Source organism: Bombina bombina, chromosome 1, assembly GCF_027579735.1.
Source record: "Bombina bombina isolate aBomBom1 chromosome 1, aBomBom1.pri, whole genome shotgun sequence".
Classification (NCBI taxonomy): Eukaryota; Metazoa; Chordata; class Amphibia; order Anura; family Bombinatoridae; genus Bombina; species Bombina bombina.
In genome coordinates this window covers 324,424,134-324,442,813 of record NC_069499.1, presented here as the reverse complement: position 1 = coordinate 324,442,813, position 18,680 = coordinate 324,424,134, and positions in this window count along the sequence as shown.

Genomic DNA, 18,680 nt, shown 5'->3' with positions numbered 1-18,680 from the left:
CCAGCTCAATCCTATTGGCTGATTGGATCTGCCAATAGGTTTGAACTTCAATCCTATTGGCTGATTGCATCAGCCAATAGGAATTTTTCTACCTTAATTCCAATTGGCTGATAGAATTCTATCAGCCAAACTGAATTGAAGGGACGTCATCTTGGATGACGTCATTTAAAGGAACCTTCATTCTTCAGTCGGCTGTCGTTTGAAGAGGATGCTCTGCGTCGGATGTCTTGAAGATGGAGCCGCTCCGCGCCGGATGGATGAAGATAAAAGATGCAGCCTGGATGAAGACTTCTGCCCGTCTGGAGGACCACTTCTGCCCGTCTGGAGGACCACTTCTGCCAGCTTCGTGGAGGACTTCGGCCCGGCTGGGTGAAGACTTCTCAAGGTAGGGTGATCTTCAAGGGGTTAGTGTTAGGTTTTTTTAAGGGGGGATTGAGTGGGTTTTAGATTAGGGTTGGTTGTGTGGGTGGTGGGTTTTAATGTTGGGGGGCATTTGTACTTTTTTTTACAGGTAAAAGAGCTGATTACTTTGGGCAATGCCCCCGCAAAAGGCCCTTTTAAGGGCTATTTGTAATTTAGTATAGGGTAGGGCTTTTTTTATTTTGGGTGGCTTTTTTATTTTGTTAGGGGGATTAGAGTAGGTGTAATTAGTTTAAAATTATTGTAATTATTTTACTATTTTCTGTAATTTAGTGGGTTTTTTTTCTGTACTTTAGATAATTTATTTAAACTGTAATTAATTGTATTTAGTTTAGGTAATTAATGTAATTATAGTGTAGTGTTAGGTGTAATTTTAACATAGGTTAGGTTTTATTTTACAGGTAAATTTGTCTTTATTTTAACTAGGTAGTTAATAAATAGTTAATACCTTTTTAATAACTATTGTACCTAGTTAAAATAAATACAAAGTTGCCTGTAAAATAAAAATAAACCCTAAGATAGATACAATGTAACTATTAGTTATATTGTAGCTATCTTAGGGTTTATTTTACAGGTAAGTATTTAGTTTTAAATAGGAATAATTTAGTTAATGATAGTAATTAGGGGGTTTAGGTTTAGGGTTAGATTTAGGTTTAAGGGTTAATACATTTAATATAGTGGCGGTGACGTTGGGGGCGGCAGATTAGGGGTTAATAAATGTAGGTAGGTGTCAGCGATGTTAGGGCAGGCAGATTATAGGTTAATAATATTTAACTAGTGTTTGCGATGCAGGAGTGCAGCGGTTTAAGGGTTAATATGTTTATTATAGTGGCAGCGATGTCCAGTTCGTCAGATTAGGGTTTAAAATATTTATTTTAGTGTTTGCGATGTGAGGGGGGCCTCGGTTTAGGGGTTAATAGGTAGTTATTGGGTGTTAGTGTACTTAGTTAAGAGTTTTATTCTACGGCGTTGTATTGTAAAACTCTTAACTACTGACTTTTAAATGTGGTATCAGTCTTGACAGGAGACGGTGTACCGCTCACTTTTTGTCAGACTCGTAATACCGGCGATATGTAAGTCCCATTGAAAATATAGGATACGCAATTTACGTAAGTGGATTTGCGGTATTTCCAAGTCTGGCCAAAAAAGTGAGCTGTGAGCCTGTCATTTCAAGACTCGTAATACCAGCAGGCATTAAAAAGCAGCGTTGGGACCTCTCAACGCTGCTTTTTAAACCTAACGCACAACTCGTAATCTAGCCGTTGGGGTTTCTCAATGAAATTATTTACATACCGCTTGTGCAATCATGGCACAAATGATTGTAAAAGATTCTCTGGGATCCCCTTTGTTCAGAAATAGCAAACATACATTGCTTTGCCATTGCTTTTTGGAAATTAGAATGCTGCTAAATGCAGCTATGCACCACACTTCTATTATTCCCGGCAGTGAAGGGGTTAATCAGGTAGCTTGTAAGGTTAATTTTAGCTTTAGTGTAGAGATTACCTCCCACCTGATACCTTCAACCCCCTAATCCCTCCCAAATAGCTCCCTTCCCTGCCTCCCCCCCGTTCCACTGGTCGCCACCATTTTAGGTACTGGCAGACAGTCTTCCAGTATTCAGTTTTTAATTATTATTATTATTATCATTATTTTTATATTTCTATTTTTCTGCAGTTTAGGGATCGTACTTAACCCTCCCACCTCCCTGATCCTTCCAAATAGCTCTCTAACCCACCTCCTCCCACTACTTGCGACTATATTTAATACTGGCAGCTGTCTGCCAGCACCTAGAAAATACTGGGTTTTTCTACATTTTTTTGTAATGTGGTCCCGCCCCTTTCAGGCAATCATTGTCTAGGGCCCCCCCACCCCACCTTTTGTTCTGTAGTGTAGCTCCCCATCACTCCCTCTTCCTTTATTTTTAGGACCATCCCCCTCTCTCTCTCCCTCCTCTGTCCACTTCTGGACCGCCCACCTCACTCACAGTTTCCCTCTTACACCTCCCGCTGACACCAGCAGATGATCGTTACAGATGGTGTCACACAAAGTGTCACCATCTGTAACAATCTGGCATCTGCCTTCAAATGGAACCTGAGCTCCGATCATGTAGCCATCGATATCTGAAAGATCTTCCATGTCTACCAGTATTTTCGTAAAGTATAAACATAATTGCCTTATGCATATCTCATACATTTAAAGGATGTGAAACCCATATTTTTTTCATGATTCATACAGACTCTACAATTTCTATTTGCTTTTTACTTCCATTTTAAAATGGACTTTGTTCACTTGGTATCCTTTGTTGAAAAGCATACCAAACATGCTTGTGTCTAGAGCCCTATATATAAGAATGTTATAACCTTTGAGTACTTCCAGGAAGAAGCATTTGCACAATGCATAACATTATTAAATTGAATAGAATTTATTTATTTGCTGTTTAAAAATGAGAAGCTGTATATTCTGTAACAAATATAGAATTCGTGGGAATATAATTGTTTTCATCAAGGTGATTCTAGCTCACAGAGAAATAGGAAGATCCATCCAGTTTTTAGATCTGAGATAGATTTATTAAAAACCTGTGGAAAATTCATCTCATACCAAAATTTCAGATTTTTATGGAGTTGTATCCCCAAATATTTTATTTAATCTGTTGTTTTACAAGGATGATGTATATAGCTGTCTGACTTCTTCCTGATCCACATCAATTCACATTCCCCAGGTTAATCTTATAGCCTGAGATTGAGCTAAAAATAGTAAGCGTATCTAATAATGAAGGTATAGATTTTTTTGAGTTTTCCAAGAAGACTGGCAAGTTGTCAGCATACAATAATATTTTAATCTTCTCAGTGCCAAATTTCAGCCCTGTCCCTTCAGACTGATGCCAAATAGCAAAATATTCTATAGATATATTGAACAACAATGGGGAGAGGGTATCCCTGATGGGTCCCACGACCTAATAAGATTCTAGCTGAAGGGTTACCATTAATCAATAGATAGGAATATGGATTTGTATATAATTTCTGAATAAAATCCACAAAGCTACCAGAGAATCCGAACTGGGATAAAGAATCTAACAGATGGTTCCAAGAAATGGAATCAAAAGTTTTCTCTGCATCCAATTTCAGCAGAGCCAGATCTGTGTCAAACAACTTCTTTTTATTGGATTTTTTAGATAATTGTTGAGGAGTAGTGTTCCAAAAAAAATCCAAAATGACTTCCACCTTACGCAAATTTATGAACATATTCCTTCCTTGTATGAAGCCAGTTTGGTCAGGATGTATTATTTTATACATAAATTTATTTAACCTGTTCGCTAAAATAGACGTGAGAATTTTATTGTCGGCATTTAAAACAGAGATTGGCCTATAGGATGCTGGCTCTTTGGCATCCTTGCCTTTTTTATGAATAAGAGTTATATTAGCAGCAGAAAAATAGCTTGCTATTGACATATTAGAAATATAATACACATTAAAGAGTTTAGTGAGTGTATATTTAATATCCTCTACCAAGATTTTATAAAACTCTGAGGGGAGCCAATCTGGGCTGCCGCCTTATTGAGTTTGGATTTACTGATAGCTTCACATATCTCATCTACTGAGAATGGTTTATTAATTAACTCAAGATCCTCTTCTGTAACCTTGGGAGGGGAAAATTTGGACCAGAAATGTGTTCTATTAGATTAATCTTCAATGACTTCTTTATACAAATTTTGATAAAATTTAAAGAATACCTCCCTAATATTTTTGTTATCAGTATATCTATAGCCCCCTTCCTTAATTGCTGCTATATAATGTTTACTCTTCCTATTCTTAGTTATTTTTGCTAAATATTTAGCTGAACAACCAGTATACCCCTTATATCGATTATTCATTTTTTTTTATCTTCCTCTAAGCACTTTTGCTTTAAAAATAACTCCCTTTCGGTTCTGGCATAGCAGTATGTATCCCAGTGTTGACTGTAGCTTTAATTTAGTGATTAAGTGTTTGTATCTATGTATTTGATTACTTGTCACATATTAGATATATTTGTTGAATTTTGCATTAATGTCTGTCACACATTGGATGTAGTTTGGTATTAGTTTGATTTTTTTTCTTCTCACTCTCTTTATTATATATATAAAAAGTATATGTAGTTTTTATAGTTTCTGTATTTATTTATTAGCACTTTATACACTTTAGACCAGATTACAAGTGGATCGCTAACATTTGCGTGCAAGCAATAAGGGGTTTATCGCTCATATTACAAGTTGAAAGTAAATATGATCGCTTGAGAACAATTGAAGTTAACGCTCATCGAGTTATCCCATCGTCAGAGATCTGATTAACTGTTTCACAAAATAAAAAATGTGTCACAAAACACAACAAAAATACATTACAAAGTATACTTACACTCATAAGAACATCATCTAATAAATATTATTACAAAATAAATTGCACAAAAAAGTGATAATGGCTCAAAGATATGAGATCTCAGGTAGGGCAAAAGGCTTTAACATTGAGATACATTCATATACATCTTTAAAGATGTATATGTATGTATGTATAAATATATATCTATATATTTATATATATATATATATGTCTTTCTTTGTGTACATATGTATTTATATGTGTATATATGTATTTACAGACATATAGACACATATAAACAAATAAATACATATGTACACATAATACATATACATAAGTGCATTGGAGCCCTTTGCAGTTAACAAGATGAAAACATGAAAAAACATATTTATGCAATATTCATTTGTATTAAAGGTTTTAACTATGTATTTACTGCAAATATTTCACATTATAATGTTCTGCACATAGCAGAATATGTTGTATTTTTTTTATAAATAGATATTCCTATATATATCTGTATATATCTATACCTATATATAATTATATATATATATATATATATATATATATATATATATATATATATATATATTGTACCAAAATACCATTAGATATATGTAGACATACAGTATGTATTTATGAATAATAGAACATATTCTTGAATATGAAGAACATTGGAATGTGAAATATCCCATGGTTTGGAGGAGCAGGGGTTGCTTTACCCACTCTGGTGATCAGTGAGCTGGGATACTGAGAACTCCCAGCCTGCCCCTACTAAGCACATTTGAGTGCTGCCACTCAGGGGTGTATTTCCGCCTAGGCAGACAAAGCCCGTGCCTAGGGCAACAGCTTGGGAGGGGGCGGCAGATTTTGGAGTCATCCCACCACAAGCGCACAAGTGCTGCGCACAGCACTTTTATTTATTTTTTCAATGGCTTAGTGCCAGTAGGACTGTAGGAGCCGGAAGTGCAATAGAGCTCTAATAGCTGCGCTATAAAACGCTGTAAACGCGCAACCCAGACTGACTGAGCTATAAGCAGTTGCTATTGGGCTTTCAGTGCTGAGACTGTGGTGTTTCAGTTAGGACCGGTAGTTTAACGATGGGACCATGTGGGTCCAACGCGGATCTAGGCGGCTGTGGTACTGTGACTTGACATGATGAGTCCTTGCATACTTAGTCATATTTTGCTTGCTAGATTATATCACGTCATTAAATGACATAGCTGTCACACCTTTCGCTATGTAATTGGATTTTTTTTAGCCCATGCAGCATTCTCATCACTGTGTCAATGGCCACTGAGGCTTATGGCATCATATTTCTCTGTGTCAGATTGGTGTTCATATGCATTGGCACAATTGGGAACGCTTTCTATTGCTGGCTCCCATTTGTCATATTATTAGTGTGGCTGTGCTTATCTTGAGTCTGATTCCTGTTACCACTTTTTGGTTTTCCTGACCCTGCTTTTTGATTTTGTTTTAACTCTTCTGACCTCATATGTATGACCTCTAGCTTGACTTGTCTTGCCGACTGTGATTTTGTGCTTCTTCTGCCCAGCTAGTGCCTGATCTTTGGCTTGCCCCTTACTGCTCTTTGGATCCTTACTCTGGAATATTTGCCTTATTGACTTTGAAACAACTTATTGACCATCCTTCTGGATCACTTTTTACATTACATCCTGTGTTCTATACGGAGAGTTGTCTATATCAATCACTTTTCAGCCACTGAATCAATACCTGAACATTCTTTTACACCACTGTCTGACAATGGTAAAATGCTTGTTTTATAGGTCTAAATGTCATAGTACACTACTGATATATTCCTTCATATAGGGGGGTGGGGCAGCAGAATTTTAAGTGCCTAGGGCAGCACAAAACCTAAATACGCCACTGCTGCCACATCTGTGAGTATAACAGCCTTTTTGTCTATGTGACATCAAATCTGGATTGACTACATTGCACTTCTTTGTGTTTCTGGTATTACATAATGGAGGTTGATGGCTATTAAGAACTGCCGGTGCATGTTTGAACTCTTTTCATATGTACTGCTTTAAAGATTTCTGGACTCATTGTCTTTGTGGAGAATTATTTTAGTTCATACAGACTCATTTATAGTATTTGTTGTGCACTCCCTATTTAAGTCATAGTACTTACATTTGTTTTTTAAACTTGATCTAATACTTTTTAACGTGTTCAACCAAGTGTGCTAAAGTGTGTGCTATAGGAACATATTTACATCAATTGGGACAGATAGTACTAAAAACAGGGAAATTTGTATACATTTTTTAATTAGTGACCAAGTGATTGATTACTAAGCAGTGCATGATACAGACAGGCATTTATACTATCCCATTAACCTTTTACATTATCTTTAGCACTTTATTATTTGAAAATTCTTACCTCATTGAAATAATCACTCAAAACCTTTTTATTTTCTTTTTAGCATTATATTATAATGTATGTGCATTCTTTCACATCCAGAAACACACTTAGCAAGATAAACAGCTCTCAAGCTAACATTTCCCTTTTTTATAATACTGAGGAATCTAACAGTACTGACATAACCAGATCAGAGAGCTTTAGATTAATGGGCCCTAGGACAGACAGTGCCAACTTTAACCCCTTTTCTCCTAGGACAGCCTTCTGCTCTTCTCGTATGCCTGTTTATTCCTTTCTTTATCTACCCTATAACTTCCATGTTCATATTTTTTACTCCCTTTCCCCACTTATTTACCCACCTGTGCCACCCATTTTCCCCTAGCAGAGACTCTGGACGAAGGAAAGATGACAACAGATGGGGTTAATCTAGTTTTTGTTATTTGGGTCACGAAGAAGGAAGAAACAGCTACAGCTCTTCCTCCACTACCAGCAGCCATCTTCTTTTCATCTGAGAATAAACATCACCAACTGAGGCATGTTCTATCATCCCAAGTGATCCTCACCAAAGCCACCTCGTGCCACCGCTGCACGTATTTAAACTAGATACTGTATGAAGGTTACAAGCACACCAGGGTATCACTGGAGACCCAGAAGTGCTGCTATTGTTTCTGAGGGGTAATCCTGACAAAACACAAATCTGAGATATGTAGAAGTTGCCTAAAAAAGCTGTTTAATAGCACACAATTGGGTTATTGACACGATACCGATTGCAAATAACCAATGTGGGATTACGTTAGGCTATTTAAAAAAATCTAAAAAAATGAAAAATAAAAGCTATCTTTTTTGACAGGGGAAAAATATTTTGACTGACAAGAAGTTTTGGTGCTGTCAACAGATTAGAAAAGCATTTAAATATTTGCTTTTAAAGGGTTAGTTCTGCAAAGTACATTTGAAATTTGGCTGTCAGGTAGTGGATCAGTAATCTTTAGAAAATGACTTATATGTGATACATAATCTTGTACATAATAAATAATGCTTTAGATTTCTTATAACAGGTCCTAGAGGACATTCCCACTTACACATTTCTTTATTTTACAGTTTATGGCAGTATATTATACATTATACCTAGCACATATCTACTACAATGAGAAAATAATAATATAACAATGTGGAAAGGTTCTTCAGGTCATTTCAGCATATCTATTTAGTTATTTATTTAGCAAGCTATAAATCAATGTAATAAAACATTTGGTGAGGAAGCTGTAGCTGTGGTGTAATTGTGTTTACTTTTCTCTGAATTTGGAAATGTTTGTTGGACTGTATATCTGTATGATTAAGAATACTGAGTAATTTGGTTGGCTGCTGATAAGTTGCTTTCATCTTGGACACATCAGTCAGTTACAACAAATATCTTGTTCATACAGAACTGAATATAGCTAATTAGTTATCAGTTTCAAGAGACATGGATTACTTTGGCTTTTGTGGTTACCCTAATAGATTTATGCATAATTGTTCATACAGCCAAGAAATGATGCTAAGTCAAAAACAAAACACACTAGGCGTGACAGTTTTTGCTTTGAAAAACAAAATCTGTTTTCCCTAATAAAATCTCAAAACTACTTTTCTTTGTGAGCCAGAATGGACTGGAACACAACCCATCACACTAGAGAGAAGAGAAAAGTAAAATAAATAGATTATCTAATTTTTCTGTACGGGAAGACCCATGTTGCTGATATATGCTGTAGCTTGCTGCTATTCACCCTTTTTCCTGTTTGACCAGCACTTCTCTGGATAATCTTGTTACTCTGCAAAGAATTGTGACTGTCTCTGTTAATAAATTTGATTTCTTAAATAACCGTTTGCTTAACTTCTTGTACTCTGTATTGGACTTTACCCACTGTAGACTTCCCATCCACCCAGATCCTGCTGGTTTGTCAAGTGTTGAGGTTTGACCCACTTCCTGTCTACAGCTTCTCAGCCTTGGCAGATGTCCCGGTTTTTAAGGACTGCCCCGCTCTGTCCAGTCCACACTCTGATCCACTTACAATATGCCCTGGTCCTATCTACGTTATTCCTCTGCCCCAGCCACAACATGGTTACAACCTCACCAACTGTTTAACATTGCAGAGGTCACAAGAATTTTTCTCTAGCTTTATTCCAAAGCAACAAAAGTTTATTGTCTCTAAGTACTTTGCAGAAATAGTCATGCATGCATTTTAATTAATGAACTCAAGAAGGATTTGTGGGGAAGTAGAGAGCACTGTTTGCCATTAGTAGTTATGCGGCTAGATTTAGAGTTTTGCGTTAGCCATCAAAACCAGCGTTAGGGGCTACTAACGCTGGTTTTGGGCTACCGCTGGTATTTAGAGTCGTGTAGGTAAGGGTCTAACGCTCACTTTCCAGCCGCGACTTTTCAATACCGCAGATCCCCCTACGCCATTTGCGTATCCTATATTTTCAATGGGATCTTTCTAACGCTGGTATTTAGAGTCTTGGCTGAAGTGAGAGTTAGAACTCTAACGACAAAACTCCAGCCGCAGAGAAAAGCCAGGAGTTAAGAGCTTTCTCTTGTTAGGTGTATCCAGTCCACGGATCATCCATTACTTGTGGGATATTCTCCTTCCCAACAGGAAGTTGCAAGAGGATCACCCACAGCAGAGCTGCTATATAGCTCCTCCCCTAACTGCCATATCCAGTCATTCTCTTGCAAGCTCTCAACATAGCTGGAGGTAGTAAGAGGAAAGTGGTAAAATATAGTTAGTTTTTTCTTCAATCAAAAGTTTATTGTTTTTAAATGGTACCGGAGTGTACTATTTTATCTCAGGCAGCATTTAGAAGAAGAATCTGCCTGCGTTTTTCTATGATCTTAGCAGAAGTAACTAAGATCCACTGCTATTCTCACATATGTCTGAGGAGTGAGGTAACTTCAGAGGGAGAATGGCGTGCAGGGTATCCTGCAATAAGGTATGCGCAGTTAAGTTTTTCTAGGGATGGAATTTGCTAGAAAATGCTGCTGATACCGGATTAATGTAAGTTAAAGCCTAAATACAGTGATTTAATAGCGACTAGTATCAGGCTTGCTATCAGAGGTATATACTCTGATTAATGTGCAATATAAAACGTTTGCTGGCATGTTTAATCATTTTTATATATGCTTTGGTGATAAAACTTATTGGGGCCTAGTTTTTTTCCACATGGCTGGCTTTATTTTTGCCTAGAAACAGTTTCCTGAGGCTTTCCACTGTTATAGTATAAAAGTTACAGTTGGTGCAGTTAAAATTACAAACTGTGACATTCAGCTTCCCTCAGCAGTCCCCTGCATGCTATAGGACATCTCTGAAGGGCTCAAAAGGCTTCAAAAGTAGGAGCTGTGGCAGTTGTTATGACTGTTTAAAAAACATATTTTTCATTTTGTTAATCTGTTTTTTGTATTAAGGGGTTAATCATCCATTTGCAAGTGGGTGCAATGCTCTGCTAACTTGTTACATACACTGTAAAAAATTCGATAGTTTAACTGCCTTTTTTCACTGTTATTTCAAATTTTGGCAAAATTTGTTTCTCTTAAAGGCACAGTAACGTTTTTTTATATTGCTTGTTAACTTGATTTAAAGTGTTTTCCAAGCTTGCTAGTCTCATTGCTAGTCTGTATAAACATGTCTGACATAGAGGAAACTCATTGTTCATTATGTTTAAAAGCCATGGTGGAACCCCATAGGAGAATGTGTGCTAAATGTATTGATTTCACTTTAAACAATAAAGATCAGCTGTTATCTTTAAAAGAATTATCACCAGAGGATTCTGACGAGGGGGAAGTTATGCCAACTAACTCTCCCCACGTGTCGGACTCTTTGACTCCCGCTCAAGGGACTCACGCTAAAATGGCGCCAAGTACATCAAAGACGCCCATAGCGATTACTTTGCAGGACATGGCGGCAATCATGGATAATACCCTGTCAGCGGTATTAGCCAGACTGCCTGAATTCAGAGGAAAGCGTGATAGCTCTGGGGTTAGACGTAATACAGAGCGCGCAGATGTTTTAAGGCCCATGTCTGATAGTGCGTCACAATATGCAGAAGCTGAGGAAGAGCTTCAGTCTGTGGGTGACGTCTCTGACTCGGGGAAACCTGATTCAGATATGTCTACTTTTAAATTTAAGCTTGAGAACCTCCGGGTGTTGCTTGGAGAGGTTTTAGCTGCTCTGAATGACTGTGACACAATTGCAGTGCCAGAGAAATTGTGTAGACTGGATAAATACTACGCGGTGCTGGTGTGTACTGACGTTTTTCCAATACCTAAAAGGTTTACAGAAATTATTACTATGGAGTGGGACAGACCCGGTGTGCCGTTTTCCCCCCCTCCTATTTTTAGAAAATTGTTTCCAATAGACGCCACCACACGGGACTTATGGCAGACGGTCCCTAAGGTGGAGGGAGCAGTTTCTACTTTAGCAAAGCGTACCACTATCCCTGTCGAGGACAGTTGTGCTTTTTCAGATCCAATGGATAAAAAATTAGAAGGTTACCTTAAGAAAATGTTTATTTAACAAGGTTTTATCCTGCAGCCCCTTGCATGCATTGCTCCTGTCACTGCTGCTGCGGCGTTCTGGTTTGAGTCTCTGGAAGAGGCCTTTCAGACAGCTACTCCATTGACTGAAATACTTGACAAGCTTAGAACACTTAAGCTAGCTAATTCTTTTGTTTCTGATGCCATTGTTCATTTGACTAAACTAGCGGCTAAGAATTCTGGATTCGCCATCCAGGCGCGTAGGGCGCTATGGCTTAAATCTTGGTCAGCTGATGTGACTTGAAAGTCTAAATTACTTAACATTCCCTTCAAGGGGCAGACCCTATTCGGGCCTGGTTTGAAGGAAATTATTGCTGACATTACTGGAGGTAAGGGTCATACCCTTCCTCAGGACAGGGCCAAATCAAGGGCCAAACAGTCTAATTTTCGTGCCTTTCGAAACTTCAAGGCAGGTGCAGCATCAACTTCCTCTGCTACAAAACAAGAGGGAACTTTGGCGCAATCCAAGCCGGCCTGGAAATCTAACCAGGCCTGGAGCAAAGGTAAGCAGGCCAGAAAGCCTGCTGCTGCCTCTAAGACAGCATGAAGGAACGGCCCCCTATCCGGCAACGGATCTAGTAGGGGGCAGACTTTCTCTCTTCGCCTAGGCGTGGGCAAGAGATGTTCAGGATCCCTGGGCATTGGAGATCATATCTCAGGGATATCTTCTGGACTTCAAAGCTTCCCCCCCACAAGGGAGATTTCACCTTTCGAGATTATCTGTAAACCAGATAAAGAAAGAGGCATTCTTACGCTGTGTGCAAGACCTCCTAATAATGGGAGTGATCCATCCAGTTCCACAGATGGAACAAGGACAGGGATTTTATTCAAATCTGTTTGTGGTTCCCAAAAAAGAGGGAACCTTCAGACCAATTTTGGATCTAAAGATCTTAAACAAATTCCTCAGAGTTCCATCGTTCAAAATGGAAACTATTCGGACAATCCTACCTATAATCCAGGAGGGTCAGTACATGACCACAGTGGATTTGAAGGATGCTTACCTTCACATAAAGATTCACAAAGATCATCATCGGTTCCTAAGGTTTGCCTTTCTAGACAGGCATTACCAGTTTGTGGCTCTTCCCTTCGGGTTAGCTACAGCCCCAAGAATTTTTACAAAGGTTCTGGGGTCTCTTCTGGCGGTTCTAAGACCACAGGGCATAGCAGTGGCCCCTTATCTAGACGACATCCTGATACAGGCGTCAAACTTCCAAATTGCCAAATCTCATACGGACATAGTGTTGGCATTTCTGAGGTCGCATGGGTGGAAAGTGAACGAGGGAAAGAGTTCTCTATCACCCCTCATAAGGGTTTCCTTCCTAGGAACTCTGATAGATTCTGTAGAAATGAAAATTTACCTGACGGAGTCCAGGTTATCAAAGCTTCTAAATTCCTGCCGTGTTCTTCACTATATTCCGCGTCCTTCGGTGGCTCAGTGCATGGAAGTGATCGGCTTAATGGTAGCGGCGATGGACATAGTGCCATTTGCGCGCCTACATCTCAGACCGCTGCAATTATGCATGCTCAGTCAGTGGAATAAGGATTTCACAGATTTGTCCCCTCAGCTAAATCTGGATCAAGAGACCAGAGATTCTCTTCTCTGGTGGCTATCGGGTCCATCTGTCCAAAGGTATGACCTTTCGCAGGCCAGATTGGACAATTGTAACAACAGATGCCAGCCTTCTAGGTTGGGGTGCAGTCTGGAATTCCCTGAAGGCTCAGGAATCGTGGACTCAGGAGGAGAAACTCCTCCCAATAAATATTCTGGAGTTAAGAGCAATATTCAATGCTCTTCTAGCTTGGCCTCAGTTAGCAACCCTGAGGTTCATCAGATTTCAGTCGGACAACATCACGACTGTGGCTTACATCAACCATCAAGGGGGGACCAGGAGCTCCCTAGCGATGTTAGAAGTCTCCAAGATAATTCGCTGGGCAGAGACTCACTCTTGCCATCTATCAGCGATCCATATCCCAGGTGTAGAGAACTGGGAAGCGGATTTCGTCAGACTTTTCATCCGGGGGAGTGGGAACTCCATCCGGAGGTGTTTGCTCAATTGGTTCATCGTTGGGGCACACCAGAATTGGATCTCATGGCGTCTCGCCAGAACGCCAAGCTTCCTTGTTACGGATCCAGGTCCAGGGACCCAGAAGCAACGCTGATAGATGCTCTAGCAGCACCGTGGTTCTTCAACCTGGCTTATGAGTTTCCACCGTTTCCTCTGCTCCCTCGACTGATTGCCAGAATCAAACAGGAGAGAGCATCGGTGATCTTGATCGCGCCTGCGTGGCCACGCAGGACCTGGTATGCAGACCTGGTGGACATGTCATCCTTTCCACCTTGGCCTCTGCCTCTGAGACAAGACCTTCTACTACAAGGTCCTTTCAATCATCCAAATCTAATTTCTCTGAGACTGACTGCCTGGAGATTGAACGCTTGATTTTATCAAGGCGTGGCTTCTCCGAGTCAGTCATTGATACCTTAATACAGGCACGAAAGCCTGTAACCAGGAAAATCTACCATAAGATATGGCGCAAATATCTTCATTGGTGTGAATCCAAGAATTACTCATGGAGTAAGGTTAGGATTCCTAGGATATTGTCCTTTCTCCAAGAGGGTTTGGATAAAGGATTATCAGCTAGTTCTTTAAAGGGACAGATTTCTGCTCTGTCTATCCTTTTGCACAAGCGTCTGGCAGAGGTTCCAGACGTCCAGGCATTTTGTCAGGCTTTGGTTAGAATTAAGCCTGTGTTTAAACCTGTTGCTCCTCCATAGAGCTTAAACTTGGTTCTTAAGGTTCTTCAAGGAGTTCCGTTTGAACCCCTTCATTCCATTGATTTTATCTTGGAAAGTTCTGTTTTTGATGGCTATTTCCTTGGCTCGTAGAGTCTCTGAGTTATCAGCTTTACAATGTGATTCTCCTTATCTGATTTTCCATACAGATAAAGTAGTTCTGCGTACAAAACCTGGGTTTTTACCTAAGGTAGTTTCCAACAAGAATATCAATCAAGAGATTGTTGTTCCATCATTGTGTCCTAATCCTTCTTCAAAGAAGGAACGTCTTTTACATAATTTGGATGTAGTCCGTGCTTTAAAGTTTTACTTACAAGCGACTAAAGATTTTCGTCAAACATCTTCCTGTTTGTTGTTTACTCTGGACAGAGGAAAGGTCAAAAGGCTTCGGCAACCTCTCTTTCTTTTTGGCTTTGGAGCGTAATACGCTTAGCCTATGAGACTGCTGGACAGCAGCCCCCTGAAAGGATTACAGCTCATTCTACTAGAGCTGTGGCTTCCACCTGGGCCTTTAAAAATGAGGCTTCTGTTGAACAGATTTGCAAAGCGGCGACTTGGTCTTCGCTTCATACTTTTTCAAAATTTTACAAATTTGATACTTTTGCTTCTTCAGAGGCTATTTTTGGGAGAAAGGTTCTACAGGCAGTGGTCCCTTCCATTTAAGTACCTGCCTTGTCCCTCCCTTCATCCGTGTACTTTAGCTTTGGTATTGGTATCCCACAAGTAATGGATGATCCGTGGACTGGATACACCTAACAAGAGAAAACATAATTTATGCTTACCTGATAAATTTATTTCTCTTGTGGTGTATCCAGTCCACGGCCCGCACTGTCCTTTTAAGGCAGGTCTAAATTTTAAACTACAGTCACCACTGCACCCTATGGTTTCTCCTTTCTCGGCTAGTTTCGGTCGAATGACTGGATATGGCAGTTAGGGGAGGAGCTATATAGCAGCTCTGCTGTGGGTGATCCTCTTGCAACTTCCTGTTGGGAAGGAGAATATCCCACAAGTAATGGATGATCCGTGGACTGGATACACCACAAGAGAAATACATTTATCAGGTTAGCATAAATTATATTTTTTGGGCTAACGTCGGTTCATAAAGCTCTTAACTACTGTGCTCTAAAGTACACTAACACCCATAAACTACCTATGTACCCCTAAACCGAGGCCCCCCACATCGCCACCACTCTAATAAAAAATTTTAACCCCTAATCTGCCGACCGCACACCGCCGCAACCTACGTTATCCCTATGTACCCCTAATCTGCTGCCCCTAACACCGCCGACCCCTACATAATATTTATTAACCCCTAATCTGCCCCCCCAATGTCGCCGCTACCTTACCTACAATTATTAACCCCTAATCTTCCGACCAGACTCCCGACTCAAAAACCCTATAATAAATAGTATTAACCCCTAATCTGCCCTCCCTAACATCACCGACACCTAACTTCAATTATTAACCCCTAATCTGCCGACCGGACCTCGCCGCTACTCTAATAAATGGATTAACCCCTAAAGCTAAGTCTAACCCTAACACTAACACCCCCCTAAGTTAAATATAATTTTTATCTAACGAAATAAATTAACTCTTATTTGAATAAATTAATCCTATTTAAAGCTAAATACTTACCTGTAAAATAAACCCTAATATAGCTACAATATAATGAATAATTATATTGTAGCTATTTTAGGATTAATATTTATTTTACAGGCAACTTTGTATTTATTTTAACTAGGTACAATAGCTATTAAATAGTTAATAACTATTTAATAGCTACCTAGTTAAAATAATTACAAAATTACCTGTAAAATAAATCCTAACCTAAGTTACAATTAAACCTAACACTACACTATCAATAAATTAATTAAATAAAATACCTACAATTATCTACAATTAAACCTAACACTACACTGTCAATAAATTAATTACATAAAATACCTACAAATAAATACAATTAAATAAACTAACTAAAGTACAAAAAATAAAAAAAGAACTAAGTTACAAAAAATAAAAAAATAATTTACAAACATTATAAAAATATTACAACAATTTTAAGCTAATTACACCTACTCTAAGCCCCCTAATAAAATAACAAAGCCCCCGAAAATAAAAAAATGCCCTACCCTATTCTAAAATAAAAAGTAAACAGCTCTTTTGCCTTACCAGCCCTTAAAAGGGCCTTTTGCGGGGCATGCCCCAAAGAAAACAGCTCTTTTGCCTGTAAAAAAATAAAATAAAATACCCCCCCCCCCCAACATTACAACCCACCACCCACATACCCCTAATCTAACCCAAACCCCCCTTAAATAAACCTAACACTAAGCCCCTAAAGATCTTCCTACCATGTCTTCACCACACCGGGTATCACCGATCCGTCCAGAGGAGGCTCCGAAGTCTTCATCCAAGCCCAAGCGGGGGCTGAAGATGTCCATCATCAGGCTGAAGAGGTCCATCATCCGGCTGAAGTCTTGATCCAAGCGCGGGCTGAAGAGGTCCATCATCCGGCTGAAGTCTTGATCCAAGCGCGGGCTGAAGAGGTCCATCATCCGGCTGAAGTCTTCTATCAAGCGGCATCTTCAATCTTCTTTCTTCCGGATCCATCTTCATCCCGCCGACGCAGAACATCCATTCTGGCCGACGACTTCCCGATGAATGACGGTTCCTTTAAGGGATGTCATCCAAGATGGCGTCCCTCGAATTCCGATTGGCTGATAGGATTCTATCAGCCAATCGGAATTAAGGTAGGAAAATTCTGATTGGCTGATGGAATCAGCCAATCAGATTCAAGTTCAATCCGATTGGCTCATCCAATCAGCCAATCAGATTGAGCTTTGAATCTGATTGGCTGATTCCATCAGCCAATCAGAATTTTCCTACCTTAATTCCGATTGGCTGATAGAATCCTATCAGCCAATTGGAATTCGAGGGACGCCATCTTGGATGACATCCCTTAAAGGAACCGTCATTTGTCGGGAAGTCGTCGGCCAGGATGGATGTTCCGTGTCGGCGGGATGAAGATGGATCCGGAAGAAAGAAGATTTAAGATGCCGCTTGATAGAAGACTTCAGCCGGATGATGTACCTCTTCAGCCCGCGCTTGGATCAAGACTTCAGCCGGATGATGGACCTCTTCAGCCCGCGCTTGGATCAAGAGTTCAGCCGGATGATGGACCTCTTCAGCCCGATGATGGATATCTTCAGCCCCCGCTTGGGCTTGGATGAAGACTTCGGAGCCTCCTCTGGACGGATCGGTGATACCCGGCGTGGTGAAGACAAGGTAGGAAGATCTTCAGGGGCTTAGTGTTAGGTTTATTTAAGGGGGGTTTGGGTTAGATTTGGGGTATGTGGGTGGTGGGTTGTAATGTTGGGGGGGTATTGCATGTTTTTTTTTACAGGCAAAAGAGCTGTTTTCTTTGGGGCATGCCCCGCAAAAGGCCCTTTTAAGGGCTGGTAAGGCAAAAGAGCCTTAGAATAGCGTAGGGCATTTTTTTATTTTGGGGGGCTTTGTTATTTTATTAGGGGCCTTAGAGTAGGTGTAATTAGCTTAAAATTGTTGTAATATTTTTATAATGTTTGTAAATTATTTTTTTATTTTTTGTAACTTAGTTCTTTTTTTATTTTTTGTACTTTAGTTAGCTAATTTAATTGTATTTATTTGTAGGTATTTTATTTAATTAATTTATTGACAGTGTAGTGTTAGGTTTAATTGTAGATAATTGTAGGTATTTTATGTAATTAATTTATTGATAGTGTAGTGTTAGGTTTAATTGTAACTTAGGTTAGGATTTATTTTACAGGTAATTTTGTAATTATTTTAACTAGGTAGCTATTAAATAGTTATTAACTATTTAATAGCTATTGTACCTAGTTAAAATAAATACAAAGTTGCCTGTAAAATAAATATTAATCCTAAAATAGCTACAATATAATTATTCATTATATTGTAGCTATATTAGGGTTTATTTTACAGGTAAGTATTTAGATTTAAATAGGATTAATTTATTTAATAAGAGTTAATTTATTTCGTTAGATAAAAATTATATTTAACTTAGGGGGGTGTTAGTGTTAGGGTTAGATTTAGCTTTAGGGGTTAATCCCCTAATTTATTAGAGTAGCGGTGAGGTCCGGTCGGCAGATTAGGGGTTAATAATTGAAGTTAGGTGTCGGCGATGTTA